The following is a 6,974-nucleotide window of genomic DNA, read 5'->3' as shown; positions in this document are numbered from 1 at the left end:
GAGTCCACATGAATTTCAATAATGTTTGTTTTATTTCTTTGAAGAATGCCATTGAAATTTTGTTAGAAATTGCATTGAATCTGTCTATTGCTTTTGATAGTATGGCCATCTTGACTATGTTTATTCTTCCAAACCATGGGCAAGGAATATCTTTCTATTTCATGTGTCTTCTATTTATTTTAACAATGTTTTAATTATCTTCATATATTTTCTTCACCTTATTCAATTTATTCTTTGGTATTTAATTCTTATTAGTATTATTTTTTAAAGATTTGTTATGCATACACGAGCTGGGGTGCAGGCCAGAGATACAGGGTGAGAGGATTCACCAGAGACAGATTGGGGAGCAAAACAGGCAGATGTACTGAAATACACTGCTGAAAGGAGCAGTGGGTGCAACAGGAGAGGTCTGCTGCACCATGTGTGTCACCTCCCTGGATGTGGATAGCTCTATAGAGTTGTGTCTTAACCCCTTGTGCCACCAGGGATGCCCCAAATTCTTATTAGTATTATTTTTAAAAATATTGTTTTTTATCCCTGCTTGTATTTAAGAAGTAAATGAGTTTTGTTTATTTTATTTTATTTTTTTTTAAGATTTATTTTATTTATTTATACAAGCACTGGGTACAGTCAGAAGCACGGGAGGGTGAGATAATTCACCAGAGTCAGAGTGGGGAACAGAACAGGCAGACTGACGAAATACACTGCTGAGGGGAGCAGTGGGCATGGCAGGAGAGGTCTGTCGTGCCATGTGGGACCCTCGCTGGTGGCCGGGGATTGAACCAGTGCTGCAGAGGCTGTGGGCAGCCTTGCAACCCAGCACTCAACTGCTGCGCCACCAGGGGAGCCCCGAGTTTTGTTTATTGATAGGGGAGTCTTTAGGATTCTCAATGTATGTTATCATATCATTTGAAAAAAAAAATGATACCTTTACTAATTTTTCTCTTTGAAATATGTTTATATTATTTTCTTGTCTAATTGCTCTAGGTAGGACTGTCCAATAATATGTTGATAGTAGTGTAAGTGGACATCTTTGTCGTGCATAAGATATTAGTGGTAAAACCTTTTTGGATTTTAACCATTGAAAATAATGTTAGCTATTAGTTTGTCTTCTATGGCCTTCATTATATCGTGGTATGTTCCATTAATCCTGTTTTTTGAGGACTGATATTAATTATCAAATGCTTTCTCGGAATCTATTGATATTGATCATTGGTTTGTATCTTTCCTTTAATTGATGTGGTGAATTACTTTGATTTATTTTTGAATGTTAAACCCTCCTTGTGTCCCTGGATCAAATCTCATTTGTTGATAGTGGGTGACTCTTTTCATGCATTTTTGAATGTGGTTTGCTAAGATTTTGTTGGGGATTTTTTAATTTCAATCTAAGTTCAATGGAGATATTGGACTGTTGATTTCTTTCTTTTTTGTGGTGTATTGTCTGATTTTTTTTTAAAATCAGAGTGATGTGGGCCTCATAAACTATGTTTCAAAATTTCTCTTCTATGTCAATTTTTTAAATGAGTTTGAGCAGAGAAGGTATAAGCTCCTTTGAAGTTTCGGTATAACTCATTTTTGAAGCCATCGGGTCCTAGACTTTTGGTTTTGGTTGACTTTTAATTACTGTTTCAATTTCCTTTTTGAAATTTGCCTTTTGAGATTTTCTATTTCTTCTCTGTTTAGTCTCAGTTGATTGTACACTTCTAAGAATTTTCTCATCTCTTCTAGGTTATTGAATTTATAGATATTTACAGTAGTCTCATAATCCTCTGAATTTCTTATATTTGTTATAATTTCTCCTCTTCATTTCTAATCCTATTTATGTGAGTTTTCTCCCTTTTCTTTTATGAGCCTGGATGGTCGATTGGGGGTTTGTCTGTTTTTTTTTTTTTTTTCAAAAAACCCAACTTTTAGTTGGATTACTATATTTACTGCTTTTTAAAATCTGTCATTTATTTCAGCTCTGATTTTTATTTCCTTCATTATATTGACTTATGTGTTTTTTTCTTGCTTTTCTAGCACCTTAAGATTTGAGATAAGCTTATTTACTTGATAACTTTCTTGTTTCTTGATGTGGGTATGTATTTGTATATACTTCCTACTCAGCATTGCTTTTGCTATATCTCATACATTCTCAATGGTTATGATTTGTAACTAGGCTCAATTTAATTTTTTAAATTCTTCTTAGTTTTCCTCTTTAACACAACAATCATTCAGTGTTGTGTTGTTCAGGCTCTATGTAATAAAGGTATTTTCCTCTGTCGTTTTTGGTTTACTTTTAGTTTGATACCTTCATGGTCAGAGAAGATGCTTGGTAAGATTTCAATCTTCATGAATTTGATACTTGTCTTGTGACACAATATGTGACCAATCTTGAAAAATGGCCCATGAACATTTTAGAAAAATGTGTATTCAGATAGATTTTTTGGGGGGTGTCCCATGTCCTATAAATGCTTAATAAGCCCATGAGTTCTAATTATTTGCTTAGTGCTATTTTGCCCTTATTAATTTTCTCCCTGATTTATCTGTCCATTGCTGATAGCTGGTTTTGAAATCCCCTGCCAACAAGATGCTTTTCCCAAAGACTCTTTTCATATTTGCTAATGTTTTCTTTAAATATGTATATGCTTCATCATTTTGTGCTTATGTATTGCTGAGTGTTAAATCTTCTTTATATATATTGTTCACTTAACTATTATATAGTGTACATTCCTATCTCTTACTACATTTTGTTTTTAGCAGGAAATCTATTGCATTTGATCTATGCCTGTTTCTGTTTCCTTTGGATCTTGTTTGCTGTAGAATTATTTTTCATTGCTTTACTCTGGGTCTATATTTATATTTGGAGCTCAGGTGCTTTTCGTAGAGATAACAGAAAGTTGGATTCTGTGTTTTTTTTTTTTTTAATCAAACCAGATACTCTTTGTCTTTTGATGGGCAAGTTTAGGAAAATTCTAATGATACCACAATTAAAATAATAAAATTATTATTAAAGTACATAAATAAAAACTGATAAAAGTCTGTTAATAGAGTGACTACTGATATGTGAAGGTCTGATATTGTCATTTTGCCTTTAGTTTTCTGTTTATATTGATGTCCTTGTTCAGTCCTTTGTAAACATTCTTCTGTTTGATTTTGATTTATATACTATGATTCTTTTGAACATTTCTTTTTTATATATAATAAATTTTATTTTTATATTCCCATACAATTGCAATCCCCTTATTTTGACCCCAATCCCTCCCCTCCCCACCCCCACCACCCGTAGAGTGTCTCTGGTTCATAGTTGTTTGTTGATTTTGATTTTCACTTTCTTATAGTTATTCATTTTCCTGGTCCCTTATTTAAGTTTTCGAGATTCCTGCTATGAGTGAGACCATCCGGTATTTTTCTTTTTCTTTCTGACTTATTTCGCTGAGCATGATCCCTTCCAGTGCCATCCATGTTGCTGCAAATTGCATCTTTTTTGAATGCTGAGTAATATTCCATATGTACCATATGTATTCCATATGTACCACATCTTCTTGATCCAGTCATTGATTTTTGGGCATTTGGGTTGTTTCCAAAGCTTAGCTATTGTAAATAGTTCTGCAATTCCACTCCCAGGTATTTACCCAAAAGACACAGAAACATCAATTCCAAAGAGCATCTTTTGAACATTTCTTAGAGGTGTGTATACTGTTTTCAATTGCTTTTAGCTTCTCTTTCAGAAATTTGAAGTTTCACAAACTTCATGTTTAAGGAGAGCCTTGGGCATCGAAAAAATTTGGTTGTCAGCATTTACCCTTTAGAACTTAGATCAGATCTTTCTATTTTCTCCTTGCCTATAGTGTTTTTTCAGAGAATTTCAATGTAAGCCTCATAGAGCTTTTTTTTTTTTTTTTTTTTTTTTGTGGGACCCTCGCCAGCAGCAGGGGAAAGAACTGGCGCTGCAGAGGTTGCGGGCAGCCTCGCAGCCCAGCGCTCAACTGCTGCACCGCCAGGGGAGGCCCTCATAGGGCTTCTTTAATAGGTTATCTACTTTATCCCTTTCACCAGCTTCAATATTCTTTCTCTGTCTTGTAGTTTCAGTAATTTCACTACTATGCACATTTAGTTGCTTTGCCAGGTTTGGGAAGTTTTCCTCTATTGCTTCTTTAAATAAATTCTCTGTTCCTTTTTCTCTCTCTTCCTCTCCTTGACTACCCATTATTTTTATGCAGCCTTTCCTTATGGGATCAAGTATTGAATAATTCTTGAAGTGCTTCTTCATTTATTTTCTTCATTTTTTTAAAGATTGATATATTTATGCATGTAAGAACTGGGGTACAGGCCAGAGCTGTGGGGGGGTGAGAGGATTCACCAGAGACAGAGTGGGAAACAAAACAGGTGGACTGAAATACATTGCTGAGGGGAGCAGTAGGAGAGTCAGAAGAGGTCTGCTGCACCATCTGGGTCACCTACCTGGCCGGGGATTGAATTCAGGCTACAGTGGCTGTGGATAGCTTCATAGTGTTGCGTCTAAACCCCCTGTGACACCAGGGAGGCACCTATTTTCTTAATTTCTCTCTTTCTTCTTTCTCCTGATTTATTTATTTATGTATTTATTTATTTATTTATTTATTTATTTATTAAACTGCTTTATTAACTTCACAATATATAATGAGCTTTTTCCCATGCAATAGGTAAAATTCCTCTGCTAACAAAATCTTACAGACTGGGTGAAAAACACAACATTCAACACTAAGTTGGTAGTAATTGACCCACCAGAAATTAATGACATCAAAAGGTTTACAACAAAGGTACATCACAAACATGTAAGTTTAGGAAGCAGGTGTGTCTCCCTATTAGCTTCAGGGGAAATAACAGGATTCAAGGCATAAGGCAAAACTCATCATGATGGTCTTGGCGAGGGGGGGTCAGTGCTAACTGCATGCAGACTATGACTGGACTGCTTTTCCCTCAGCTTTTCCATCAACTGTCTAACCTCCTCCCCAATTGTTTCCATATTCTCCTCTCTCACCCTAGCCTGTGGCTCTCCAAGCTTCTCAATCACTTCCCATCTATACTGCTGGATGGGCTGCCGGAGGCGGACCGCCTACGGCTTCCTCTAGGCAAAGAATATTCACCAGCTTCCAAAGGGAGGGCCAAGGGCTCTCCTTTATTAGCGTAGTGCTCCTTTTCCTCCTTTTTCTCATGCCCCGCGTTGGTATTTTCCATGTTGAGATCTTTTGCCACTTGTTCCTCTTTGGACTCCATTATCCTGGGCCTATCCTTGCTGTCTCCTCCTCCTCACGATTCACGCTGTGATGTGCGCCGCTACACATGGACCAGCAGACCACCGTGTTGCGGGGCAAGTCCTCTCCAATCCGATTGCCCCTGGCTGTCGCGCTATGCCCCGAAGCCTGGGTTTGCCCTTCCCTGGTCATCAGGGGAGGTCTGCAGCCCCCACCCCATCCCCCCATCTCTTTCTCCTGATTTATTAGCACATTTTCATCCTCAAAGTTACTGATTCAAGATTCCATTTGATCTCTTCTCCTACTGCTTTCTTTTTATACACTCTATTGATCTTTTTTTTCATCTTGTAACTGCATTACTTTCTTGTATAAAGCTTCAATTTTAATCTTCTGTTTGCTAATTTTATTTTTAGGGCATTTGTTTGTTTGCCCGAGTTTTCTTCCATTTCTTTGAATTTCATTCTCATGCCAATTTTGAATTCTGTATCTGATAGAAAGAAAAAATATTCCATTCCCATGTGATTGGATCTGTTCACTTGTTCTCTCTTTGTGGTGCAGAATTCACCTTAGGCTTCTGAGTGTCTTCGTAGTCTTGTGCTTGCCCATTTTTTATTTCCTGACAATTAAGGTAGCAGAGTTTCCACTTTTTTATTATAATGCACTGCATGACAGGGTGAGCTAATCTGTAGCTAGATTTTCAGTTGGTGGAAGGACTGTCTTAATGGATTTCTTATTCATTGACACTAGCTTGGTTCATACCATTATCTTCAAGATCACTATCTTGTTGGTCTTCTTTAGGACTCAGATGCACATCTTTATTATTTTTAACCTGGACCCCTTTTGTTGCCCCAATGCACTCCTACTTGGCCTTACTTTCTCTGATTAGTCTGGTACCTGCTTGTATCCACTGGCTCCCAGGGGAACTGAATAGTATGAAGTATGCATTTATGAGATTATTTCCATCTCTGGGTTTAACTATCAGCCTGGCTCCCCATGGCACTCACACTTATCTCACCTTCAGCTAGGCATTCAACAATTCAGCTTTCCTGGAAGCAGGTAATAACCATAGTTTCTGCCCCAACATCCATCTGACCTTCCACTCACCATTTTTTCTCTTGAGGTGAGATTTCCCCTTGTCCTTCCTAGTGCACTCTATCAGTTTTTGTCAGTGGTGAACATGCAGTCCTCTAGTTTCTATCTGCTGTCACAGGGTTCTTTGGATTCAGTGCCTATCTTTGCTTCTTATTTTTTTCTTTGAAGAGATAATTAGAAATTTGACTCTGATGCCAACTTCCTAGAACTCCTTTAGTCTTAATTATGTTCTGTGTGCCTATTCTTTTCCCAATGCCATGCTTTTTTTTTTATTTAAAGACTTATTTTTATTTACTTATACAAGCACTGGGTATAGTCAGAAGCGTGGGAGGGTGAGAGAATTCACCAGAGCCAGAGCGGGGAGCAGAGCAGGCAGAAGGACTGAAGTACACTGCTAATAGTAGCAGCGGGCGGCAGGAGAGGTCTGCGCACCAAGTGGGACCCTCCTCTGGGGCCGGGGAGCAGCTGGGGATTGAACTGGGGCTGCAGAGGCTGCGGGCAACTTCGCAACCCAGCGCTCAACCGCTGCGCCACCAGGGAGGCCCTCCAAAACATATAGGAAACAGAAAAAGATGAAAAAGTACATACCAATAGACACCCACATCAAGTAAAAAGGAATAACTCAAAGAAATAATCTAATCTCCCATCACCTATATGTGGAATATG

The 6,974-nt window shown here is 37.9% G+C and overlaps 1 pseudogene; it reads right to left on the bottom strand.

Annotated features, from left to right (window-relative positions):
• Positions 1-4,746: 4,746 nt before the first annotated feature.
• Positions 4,747-5,280, bottom strand: LOC119246686 (protein BEX1-like; annotated as a pseudogene).
• Positions 5,281-6,974: the final 1,694 nt, after the last annotated feature.

This window comes from Talpa occidentalis, unplaced genomic scaffold (assembly GCF_014898055.3).
Source record: "Talpa occidentalis isolate TD23 unplaced genomic scaffold, MPIMG_talOcc4v2.1 talOcc4.15, whole genome shotgun sequence".
Lineage (NCBI taxonomy): Eukaryota > Metazoa > Chordata > Mammalia > Eulipotyphla > Talpidae > Talpa > Talpa occidentalis.
The sequence above is the reverse complement of the archived record's forward strand: the minus strand, read 5'-3'. Positions and strand labels throughout refer to the sequence as shown.